Below are 11,631 nucleotides of genomic sequence, written 5' to 3' on the forward strand. Positions count from 1 at the left end.
TCCAACTCCTGGGCTCAAGCCATCCTCCAACCTCAGCCTCCTAAGTAGCTAAGACTATAGGCATGCACCAGTACACCTGGCTAATTTTTTTTTTCAAGAACCAGTATTTATTATCAAAATCATATTCGATGTCAAGAAGACGCCATAACTACAGAAAAAATTGCGCACAGTGCAATCTCAAAGCAAACAGTCAAATGGAAACTTAGTCATAAAAAAAAGTAATTAAATTAGCCTAAAAAGCAACTTTTTTTAAACATCTTTTTCTTTTTCGAGATAGAGTTTCGCTCTTGTCGCCCAGTTGGAGCGCAATGGCACGATCTCTGGCTCACTGAAACCTCTGCCTCCCTGGGTTCAAGCTTTTTTAACATCTTTATACATCCAGCCAACAAATTTAAATGGTTAACAAGTGGTCTGGCGTGGTGGTTCATGCCTGTAATCCTAGCGCTTTGAGAGGCCAAGGTGTGTGGATCACCTGAGGTCAGGTGAGACCAGCCTGACCAACGTGGTGAAACTAAAAATACAAAAAAAATTAGCCCCGTGTGGTGGCGAGTGCCTGTAGTACAGCTATTTGGGAGGCTGAGTCAGGAGAATTGCTTGAACCTGAGAGAGAGTTTGCAGTGAGTTGAGATTGTGTCACTGCACTCCAGCCTAGGCAACAGAGCGAGACTCTCTCAAAAATAAATAAATAAATAAATAAATAAAATGATTGGCCAGGCACAGTGGCTCACACCTGTAATCCCAGCACTTTGGGAGGCCGAGGCAGGTGGATCACGAAGTCAGGAGTTCGAGACCATCCTGACCAACATGGCGAAACCCCGTCTCCACTAAAAAAAAAAAAAAAAAAAAAAAAAAAAAAATTAGCTGGATGTGGTGGCATGTGTCTGTAATCACAGCTACTCAGGAGGCTGAGGCAGGAAAACTGCTTGAACCAGGGAGTCGGAGGTTGCAGTGAGCCGAGATTGCGCCACTGCACTCCAGCCTGGCAACAGAGTGAGACTCTGTCTCAAACAAACAAACAAAAAATTAAAATGCTAAATTAAAAAAAAAAAAAGCTGCTGGGCACTGTGGCTCATGCCTGTAATCCCAGCACTTTGGGAGGCTGAGGCAGGTGGATCACAAGGTCAGGAGATAGAGACCATCCTGGCTAACATGGTGCAACCCTGTCTCTACTAAAAATACAAAAAAAAAAAAAAAAAAAAAGCCAGTGTGGTGGCTCATGCCTGTAATCCCAGCACTTGGGAGGCCAGGGCGGGTGGATCACTTGAGGTCAGGAGTTCGAGACCAGCCTGACCAACATGGAGAAACCCTGTCTGTACTAAAAATACAAAATTAGCCAGTGTGGTATCGCATACCTGTAATCCCAGCTACTCAGGAGGCTGAGGCAGGAGTATCTCTTGAAGCTAGGAGGCAGACGTTGTGGTGAGCCGAGATTGCACCATTGCAGTCCAGCCTGGGAACAAGAGCGAAACCCTGTCTCAAAAAAAAAAAAAAAGGTTAACAAGAAAAAATACAAATTCAGAGGTCTGGTATTGATGTTTAAAAAAGGCAATGCTTAAGCATTTCTATTTATTTGAACATCAATCTTGGCCACTCAGCTTCATGTCGTTCATCATCCAGCAGACTCTCTCAGCCACCTCTGGGGACCCAAACTTAACCACACCGCACCCCTTAGACTTCCTCTTCTCCATTTTGATGTCGGCGTACAGCATGTAGCTACACTCGTTGAATTTGTCCTTTAGCATCTTCCATGTAAAATTGAATGGGAGATTTCTTACAAATATCTGGCATGCCTTCCTGGTCACCCCCAGGAGCATGGTCTCCTGCTCTACCAAGGGAACCTGCGAAGCTTCCAAAGTTGACACACTCCATACCGATGGCACGGTCAAAGCTGGCACTGCCACTGACACCCATGGCCAGGCCCGTGCACACGAGGCTCTTGGCACCCATGTGCTCTAGGCCAGTGACCATGTGATCCATCATGGGGCCCATGTGCTCCAAGCCAGCCTCCATGCCTGCAAGCGCCACGTGCTCCATGTTTGGGCCCCTGCGTTCGATGGCAGGGCCAATGTGCTCCACGCCAGAGCCCATGTGCTCTATGGTCTGGCCCACGTGGTCAATGGGAGCAGCCATGCACTTGAGCCTGAAGCCTATGACACCTGGATAATTTATTTAAAATTTTTGTACAGACAGGATCTCACTATATTGTCCAGGCTGGTGCACCTTTTTTTTTTTCCTTAAGCGTAAATTGGCCGGGCGCGGTGGCTCACGCTTGTAATCCCAGCCCTTCAGGAGGCCGAGGTGGGTAGATCACAAGGTCAGGAGATTGAGAACATCCTTGTTAACATGGTGAAACCTCGTCTCTACTAAAAATATAAAAAATTAGCCAGGTGTGGTGGCACACACCTGTAGTTCCAGCTACTCGGGAGGCTGAGGCAGGAGAATCACTTGAACCCGGGAGACGGAGGTTGTAGTGGCCCAAGATTGCGCCACTGTACTCCAGCATGGGCGACAGAGCGAGACTCTGTCTCAAAATAAATAAATAAATAGTAAATTTATTTATTCAACACAGGTTTATTAAGTACCTATTATATGCCAGGTGCTGTTCTAGGCACTGGGCATATGGCAAAAAAAAAAAAAAAAAAACAAAAAACAATCCAAAATAGATCAAGTTCTTACCCTTGTGGAGGTGACATTCTAGTGGGGGAGAAAGACGGTACTGTACAGAAATACAATGACGGCTGGGCGAGTGGCTCACATCTGTAATCTCAGCACTTTGCGAGGCCGAGGTGGGAGAATCACTTGAGCCTTAGAGTTTGAGACCAGCCTGGGCAACATAGTGAGATTCCATCTCCAAAAAAAAAAATTTTAAATTAGCTGGGTGCAGTGGTGCGTGCCTGTAGTTCAGATGGCTGAGATGACAGGATTGCTTGAGCCCAAGGGGCTGCAGTGAGCTGTGATTGCACCACTGCACTCCAGCCTGGGTGACAGAGTGAGACCCTGTCTCAAAAAAAAAAAAAAATTAAAATTAAGAAGGGAGTGAGCAGTGTAGAACCTTGTAGGCCATTTTCCAAAAGTTGGCTTTTGCTTTCTCTTCTTGAAGATCCATTTGTGTCTCAGTGTGTGCTGTGGCCAGTTCTCAAGAGCAGATTGCTACACTTTTGGGAATTTCACCAACCAGTTGTTAAATATGGGTATTATTAACAATTAAATGATACAAAGTTACAGATAAATATGTTAAAAAAATATACTAAATAGTTCAAATGTATTGCATCCTTGCATCCTAATTGCTACATTTTTACTATTATCTATGCTCTCCAGGCTACTTACCTCTGCCTGGTGGAAATCCTGAGTGATAGTGGGTGGTTGCTTGTCTCTTCTGAATTCCACATCCAATGACATCCTGTCAGTAACTTGAAATCAACCACAGTGGGAATATTTACACTGTAGAAATTGGCAAATGGTATAAATCAGGGCTGTTTCTTCCCTAGAGAGCTGGTGGTTAAATTAAAAAATATATATATATATATATATATATATATATATATTGGCTGGGCGCAGTGGCTCACGCGTGTAATCCCAGCACTTTGGGAGGCTGAGGCAGGCGGATCACAAGGTCAGGAGATCGAGACCATCCTGGCTGACATGGTGAAACCCCATCTCTATTAAAAATACAAAAAATTAGCTGGGCGTGGTGGCGGGCACCTGTAGGCCCAGCTACTCGGGAGGCTGAGGCAGGAGAATGGGGTGAACCTGGGAGGCGGAGCTTGCAGTGAGCTGAGATCACGCCACTGCACTCCAGCCTGGGCGACAGAGAGAGATTCTGCCTAAAAAAAAAAAAATATATATATATATATGGACGGTTTTGCTCTGTTACTCAGGCTGGAGTGCAGTGGCGCAATCAGAGTTTACTGCAGCCTCGACCTCCTGAGCTCAAGCGATCCTCCCACTTCAGCCTCCTGAGTAGCTGGGACTATAGGCACGTGCCACCACACCCAGCTAATTTTTGTATTTTCTTTGAGACAGAGTCCAGCTCTGTCGCCCAGGTTGGATGCAATGGTGTGATCTCAGCTCATTGCAACCTTCACCTCTTGGGTTCAAGTGATTTTCATGCTGCAGCCTCCCAAACAGCTTGGAATACAGGCACGCGCCACCACCCCTGGCTAAGTTTTGTATTTTTAGTAGAGACAGCATTTTGCCACATTGGCCAGGCTGGTCTTGAACTCCTAGCCTCAATTGATCTGCCCACCTCGGCCTCCCAAAGTGTTGGGATTACAGGCATGAGCCACCACGCCTAGCCGAATTTTTGTATTTTTTTGTAGAGACAGGGGTCTTGCTATGTTGCCCAGGCTGGTCTCAAACTGCTGGGCTCAAGCCATCCTCCCACCTTGGCCCCCCAAAATGCTGGAAGTATAGCATGCCCGGCCTGGTTTAATATTTACCAGCATGCCAGTGCAATGCCTGTAAACGTGGCTCGTTCTTTTCTACAGCTGCCTAGTGTTCCATAGCATGAATGGGCCATAACATACTTTGCTGGTTCCTTCCTGATATGTGCTTAGTTTGCTTCTAGTCTTTTGCTACTGCAAGCAGGGCTGTGGTGATTTTTCACATGCAAGACAATAGCCATGGAATAAATCCCTCAGAGAAGAACTGCTGTGTCAAAGGGTGTGGGAGGATCTAAAATTAAGGCCTTTTGCCTAATGGCTTTCCAGGGAGGCTGTACCAACTTCCACACCCACCAGCAAATGTGTCAGAGTGCAGAAGCTTCTAACAACACAAACTTGATTGTGTCACTCTGCTGCTTAGACCCTTTGATGGTCCCCACCGATCCTGTGTGAAGCCCTTCTCCCTTCATGATACAATCCGGTATTGGCCGGGTGCAGTGGTGCACACCTGTAATCCCAGCACTTTGGGAGGCAGAGGCGGGTGGATCACCTGAGGTCAGGAGTTCAAGACCAGCCTGGCCAACATGGTGAAACCCCGTCTCTACTAAAAATACAAAAATTAGCTGAGCATGGTGGCAGGCACCTGTAATCCCAGCTACTCAGAAGGCTGAGGCTCAAGAATCGCATGAACCCGGGAGGTGGAGACTGCAGTGAGCTGAGATCTTACCACTATACTCCAGCCTGGGCAACAGAGTGAGACTCCATCTCAAAAAAAATAAATTAAATAAAATTTTAAAAATGGCCGGGCGTGGTGGCTCACGCCTGTAATCCCAGCACTTTAGGAGGCCGAGGTGGGTGGATCACGAGGTCAGGAGATCGAGACCATCCTGTCTAACATGGTGAAACCCCGTCTCTACTAAAAATGCAACAAATTAGCCAGGCGTGGTGGCGGGCGCCTGTAGTCCCAGCTACTTGGGAGGCTGAGGCAGGAGAATTGCTTGAACCCGGGAGGCGGAGGTTATAGTGAGCCAAGATTGCGCCACTGCACTCTAGCCTGGGCAACAGAGCGACACTCTGGAAAAAAAAAAAAAGTAAATTAAGCTATGATACGGGGTTGGAAAATTACAGCAATCTGGGAACAAAAAGAAGACAGTACTGGTGCCTCAGTTCCCCAGCTTAACTTTCCCTTTGGCCTTGTGAATTTGGGGTCCTGAGATTCTATTTTTCTTTTACAATAGTCACGGCTTCTCCCTTTCTCTTGCAACTGAAAGGTGGCACCATTACCTAACCATGACCCCTTATAAATTTTGCATGGCAGCCACCCCGATGATCTGCTGTCTGTCCCCTGGAATGGGTCGTGTTCCCACTCACTTTTACACGGTCCCGCCTTTCCCCTTTCCGTGAACCCTACTTCCCATTGCCATATCAGTGGCCTGAATCCACTTGTCCTTCCCCTGGGTATGTTTGGTCTCTTTCTGTTTCAAGTGGCTGAAAACCTGATTGTAACTCTTCAGCGACATCAGGAATCGATGTGCTGGCTTCAGGCATAGCTGGCTCCAGGAGTTTGAATGCTGCCATGAGGCCCAGCACCTGGCCTGTCACTTTCGTTCTTTTCCATGTTAGCACCTTCAACAGTGCGTGCCTCTGTCAGGCTGTGTGTGTGTGTGTGTGTGTGTGTGTGTGTGTGTGTGTGTGTTTTCAGACAGGGTCTCACTCCAACACCTAGGCTGAAGTACAGTGTTGCGATCACAGCTCACTGCAGCATTGACCTCCCAGGCTCAGCTTCCCGAGTAGCTGGTACACAGATACTACGTTTTTTGTAGAGATGGGGTTTCATCATGTTGCCCAGGCTGTTCTCAAACTCCTGGACTCAAGCAATCCACCCGCCTTAGCCTCCCAAAGTGCTGGGATTACAGCTACTCAGGAGGCCGAGGCGGAAGAATTGCTTGAGCTGAGGAGTTCAAGGTTGCAGTGAGCTATGATCATGCCACTGCATCCCAGCCTGGGTGACAGAACGAGATCTTGTCTCTAAAAAAAGATTAAAAAATTTAAAATAACAATAAAAAAGAGAAAGAAAAAAATGTGGCTCTATCAATTAAGCCGTGAGACCTTGGCCAAGTCACACCACCTGTCTGTACCTGTTTACTCAGCTATAAAATGAGGATATTAATAGGACTCATTGGTTTGCTGAGAAGCTGTACCTCTGGGCTACAGTAAATGTTCGATAAACGTTAGTTGTGGAGTCCTAATTAGGGAAAAGGAATCAGGCTGACAGGACCAGGGGAAAGCAAAAAGATAAAGCAAATAAGTTTTTTTTTTTTCTGGTGAAACCCTGTCTCTACTAAAAATACAAAAATTAGCTGGGTGTGGTGGCATGTGCCCATAGTCCCAGCTACTCGAGAGGCTGAGGCAGGAGAATCGCTTGAACCTGGGAGGTAGAGGTTGCAGTGAGCCAAGATGGCGCCACTGCACTCCAGCCTGGGTGACAGAGCAAGACTCCATCACAAACAAACAAATCTATCTATCTATCTATCTATCATCTATCTATCATCTATCTATCATCTATCTATCTATCTATCTATCTATCTATCTATCTATCTATCTATATGTATGTATGTATTGGTGGTGCACACCTGTAGTCCCAGGTACTCGGGAGGCTGAAATGGGAGGATGACTTGAGCTCAGGAGTTAGAGGCTGCAGTGAGCTATGATCTCACCACCACACTCCAGTCTGGGCGACAGAGTGAGATCTTGTTCCTTAAATACAAATATTAATAGTAAAGTTTTTTGTTTTTTAATTGGCACTGGGGCCAGGGGCAGTGGCTCACACCTGTAATCCTAGGTGTGAAGCGTTCCATATTAAAATAAATAAATAAATAAATAAATAAATAAATAAATAAACAAAATTAGCCAGGCATGGTTGGTGCATGCCTGTAATCCCAGTTACTTGGGAGGCTAAGACACAAGAATTGCTTGAACCTGGGAGGCAAAGGTTGCAGTGAGCCGAGATTGCTCCACTGCACTCCAGCCTGGGCGACAGAGTGAGACTCCATCTCAAAATAATAATAATAATAATAATAATAATAGTAGTAGTAGTAAATTGGCCCTTGGAAGAAAGCAGTTGTGTGGAATGTGTGTTGCTGATTTTCTCAGGCCATATGAGGGCCCCCACCACAGGGCTTTGGTGGTTGGAAGCATAAAGTTCCCAGCTCCTGGCCTCTCCCATGGCTGTTTCGTTCATTGGCTGTGGGACTTTGAGACTTGGTTGCCTCGTCTGTGATCAGAATGGGATTAGCCTCCTCGGTTTCATGGGCCTCACTGGAGCCTCAGGTGTGCTCCTCACTGGAGCCCCTTTGCCCTGCCCCTCCCGCCCCCAAAATGCCAGGGCTCTTCAGCTCTGGGAGGACTTTGCCCAGTTCCTGTTAATCACCACCCACACTGCTCCTCACTCTGGGCTAAAATGCAAATTCTAACACCTCTCAAATCCAGGCCCCAGGCCTCACACTTCTCTCAGAAAGGAGAAGTGGAGGCGGGACCTTTCATTAGCTAGTTCATTCAAGGGCTGTCTAGGCCCAGGCGTCTGAGACTGTAGCAGTGTCTCCCAGATTCAAAATGTCCTAGTCCTTCAGGCCAACTGCCCTCAGGGTGACACCCACATAGTCACTAGGAATGTGCTGTGTGATTGTTTACTCTCAGAATTGGCTTTTTTTTTTTTTTTGAGAGGGAGTCTCGCTCTGTTGCCCAGACTGGAGTGCAGTGGCACAATCTCGGCTCACTGCAACCTCTCCCTCCCGGGTTCCAGAGATTCTCCTGCCTCAGCCTCCGGAGTAGCCAGGATTACAGGTGCCCGCCGCCATGCCCAGCTAATTTTTGTATTTTTAGTAGAGACGGGGTTTCACCATTTGGCCAAGCTGGTCTCGAACTCCTGACCTCAAGTGATCCACCTGTCTGGGCCTCCCAAAGTGCTGAGATTATAGGCATAAACCACCATGCCTGGCCCTAGAATTGGCTTTATAGGGCCATGTCCTCTCAGCGCTTCCCCTCAAGGGCAGGCCTATGTCCCCTCAGACCCCAAAGGGCTGGGCCTGTGTCCCCTCAGGCCTGAAACTGCCTTTGCAAAAAAACTTTTTTTTTTCTTAGACAGGGTTTCACTCTTGTCGCCTAGGCTGGAGTGCAGTGGCACGATCTTGGCTCACTGTAACCTCCGCCTCCTGGGTTCAAGCGATTCTCCTGCCTCAGCCTCGAGAGTAGCTGGGATTACAGGCGTGCACCACCACACCCAGCTAATTTTTCTATTTTTAGTACAGATAGGGTTTTACCATGTTGCCCGGGCTGGTCTCGAACTCCTGATCTCAGGCGATCCACCTGCCTTGACCTCCCAAGTGTTGGGATTGCAGGCGTGAGCCACCGTGCCTTGCCCACCTTTGCAAAAATTATATCAGTAAGAAAAATTATAACAGTAAGCTAAGCTAACCCATCCCTCATCTTGCCTTTACCTTCATTATTCGTGGGCTATTGGGCCAAGCTAACTTTGGAAGACATTTAGGGTACAGTTTAAACGATAACAGGCTTTGCCCAAAACTCAACCGCTTTTGTAAAGTTAATGGGAGGTCATCAGGCTGCGGGGAGGAGAGGACTCTGCGTACTGCTAAGGCGCAGACATAAAAGATTATCAGCCATTATCCTGGAGGTTAGAAGATAGGCTACTGCCCCAACTCTCCCGCAAATAACACCGCTGTTGTAGATTGGCCTCTTGAGATATCTGATCCTTCCAACCCCCAGGGCAAGGCTATTTCGCAACCTCCCCCTCCACTCCCACGGGGTTATATGCCTTCAGAGGCCGCATTGTATGGCCTGACTCACATCTGAATAGGGCTCTCTAAAGCAAAAAGTAACAATCACAGTAATAGGCCCCCCAGCCCCTAATATGCTGATCTCATGGCATTGCCCAGGCCTATGCTAAGATTTTCTTTACTGCTGCTGGCACATCTGGGGTAGGTATTACTTTCATCCTATTTCAGAGATGACCCGAGGTTCAGAGATGGAATCCGTTACCCAAGATCATCTAAGAAGTAGGGGGGTGCCAGGCGTGGTGGCTTACACTTGTATCTGTAATCCCACTACTTTGGGAGGCCGAGGTGGGCGGATCACTTGAGGTCAGGAGTTTGAGACCAGTCTGACCAAAGTGGTGAAACCCCGTCTCCACTAAAAATATAAAAATTAGCCAGGCATGCTGGCATGGGCCTATAATCCCTGCTACTCGGGAGGCTGAGGCAGGAGAATCGCTTGAACCTGGGAGGTGGAGGTTGCAGTGAGCCGAAATCGTGCCACTGTACTCCAGCCTGGGTGACGAAGTGAGACTCTGTCTCAAAAAAAAACAAAAACAAAAACAAACAAACAAAAGAAGCTGGGGAGGCCCATCTCTCTGCCTCCATTTCCCCCTCAACCATTGTCTTATCCTGCCTCCTAGGAAGTATTGAATGTCTTTCCATCCAGGTCACCTGAGCCCTGAAATACCTGTAGGTTCCCAGGCTGGGACCTGGCTGTGGTAGGGAAACAAGTCCCCGCCTTGGCTGGATTTTGGGGGAGGTGGGGAGAGCAGTGCCTGCCACCCCAGCTTTGGGCCTCAAGGCTCAGAAACCTGAGTTACCTTTTTTTTTTGAGACGGAGTCTCGCTCTGTCGGCCAGGCTGGAGTGCAGTGGCGCCATCTCACCTCACTGCAAGCTCCGCCTCCCAGGTTCACGCCATTCTCCTGCCTCAGCCTCCCGAGTAGCTGGGACTACAGGCGCCCGCCACCACGCCCGGCTAATTTTTTTGTATTTTTAGTAGAGACGGTGTTTCACCACGTTGCCCAGGCTGGTCTGGAACTCCTGGTCTCATGTGATCCGCCCGCCTTGGCCTCCCAAAGTGCTGGGATTACAGGCGTGAGCCACCTCACCCGGCCCCGAGTTACAATTGCACCAGGAGCCACTGGGGCCTGCCACCTTGCAGCTGGGGGAGGCGGGGCTGAGCCGCCCAGAGAGGCCAGCTCTTAAATAAATAATCAGGGAGGTAGGAAGAGAAGGGCAGGGCTGTTCTCCAGTTCCCCAGGCCGGAATGTGCGACGCTCCTGACTTCTCCTTTCCTTCCTGTTTCTTTCTATTTTTTATTTTTAATTTAATTTACTTTTTAATTTTTAAAATTTTTATTTTATTTTATTTTATTTTTGAGATGACATTTCGCTCTTGTCACCCATGCTGGAGTGCAATGGCGTGATCTTGGCTCACTGCATTCTCCACCTCCCGGGTTCAAGCGATTCTCCTGCCTCAGCCTCCTGAGTATCTGGGATTACAGGCGCCCGCCACCACATCCGGCTGGTTTTTTGTATTTTTAGTAGAGATGAGGTTTCACCGTCTTGGCCAGGCTAGTCTCAAACTCCTGACCTCAGGTGATCCACCCACCTCAGCCTCCCAAAGTGCTGGGATTACAGGCATGAGCCACTGAGCCCGGCCCCCTTTTTTTTTTTTTTTTTTTTTTTTGAGATGGAGTCACTTGAATCCACTTCCCGGGTTCAAATGATCCTTCAGCCTCAGCCTCTGGAGTAGCTGGGATTACAGAGGTGAGCCAGTGCTCCCGGTCCTCCTTCCTGTTTCTGAAAGCAAAGCATCAACCCACATTCCTGAAGACCCTTCTGTGTGCCTGGCCCCAGGAAGGGCCGTGCTTGGGACCAGCGGAGGTGGAGACAGCCAACCCCCACCTTCAGTCCAACGGATGTGGCAAACCGTGGTCCCCAGACTTTGACCACCCAGGGTGGCCAGGGCTGGGATTAGGAGTCCAGGGGCCTGGGGGAAGCCTAGAGAGACACGTGACCCAGGCTGGTGGACTCAGCAGATTCCTGAGTGGAAATGTGAAGATTCTGGAGAAATGAAGAGAAAAATGTGTGAGGAGGCCAGGCACTGTGGCTCACGCCTGTAATCCCAGGACTTTGGGAGGCTGAGGCGGGTGGATCATGAGGTTGGGAGATTGAGACCATCCTGGCTAACACGGTGAAGCCCCGTCTACTAAAAGTACAAAAATAAAATTAGCTGGGCATGGTGGCGGGCTCCTGTAATCCCAGCTACTCGGGAGGCTGAGGCAGGAGAATCACTTGAACTTGGCAGGTGGAGCTTGCAGTGAGCCGAGATCGCGCCACTGCCCTCCAGCCTGGGTGACAGAGCGGGACTCCGTCTCAAAAAAAAAAAAAAAAAAAATGTGTGCGGAAAGGAGTGA

General features: G+C 48.4%; 1 pseudogene; it reads right to left on the minus strand.

Moving 5' to 3' along the window:
- Positions 1-1,552: 1,552 nt before the first annotated feature.
- LOC100604284 lies at positions 1,553-5,902 on the minus strand (annotated as a pseudogene).
- Positions 5,903-11,631: the final 5,729 nt, after the last annotated feature.

The sequence above is a fragment of the Nomascus leucogenys genome, unplaced genomic scaffold (assembly GCF_006542625.1).
Source record: "Nomascus leucogenys isolate Asia unplaced genomic scaffold, Asia_NLE_v1 Super-Scaffold_241, whole genome shotgun sequence".
NCBI classification, from domain to species: Eukaryota; Metazoa; Chordata; class Mammalia; order Primates; family Hylobatidae; genus Nomascus; species Nomascus leucogenys.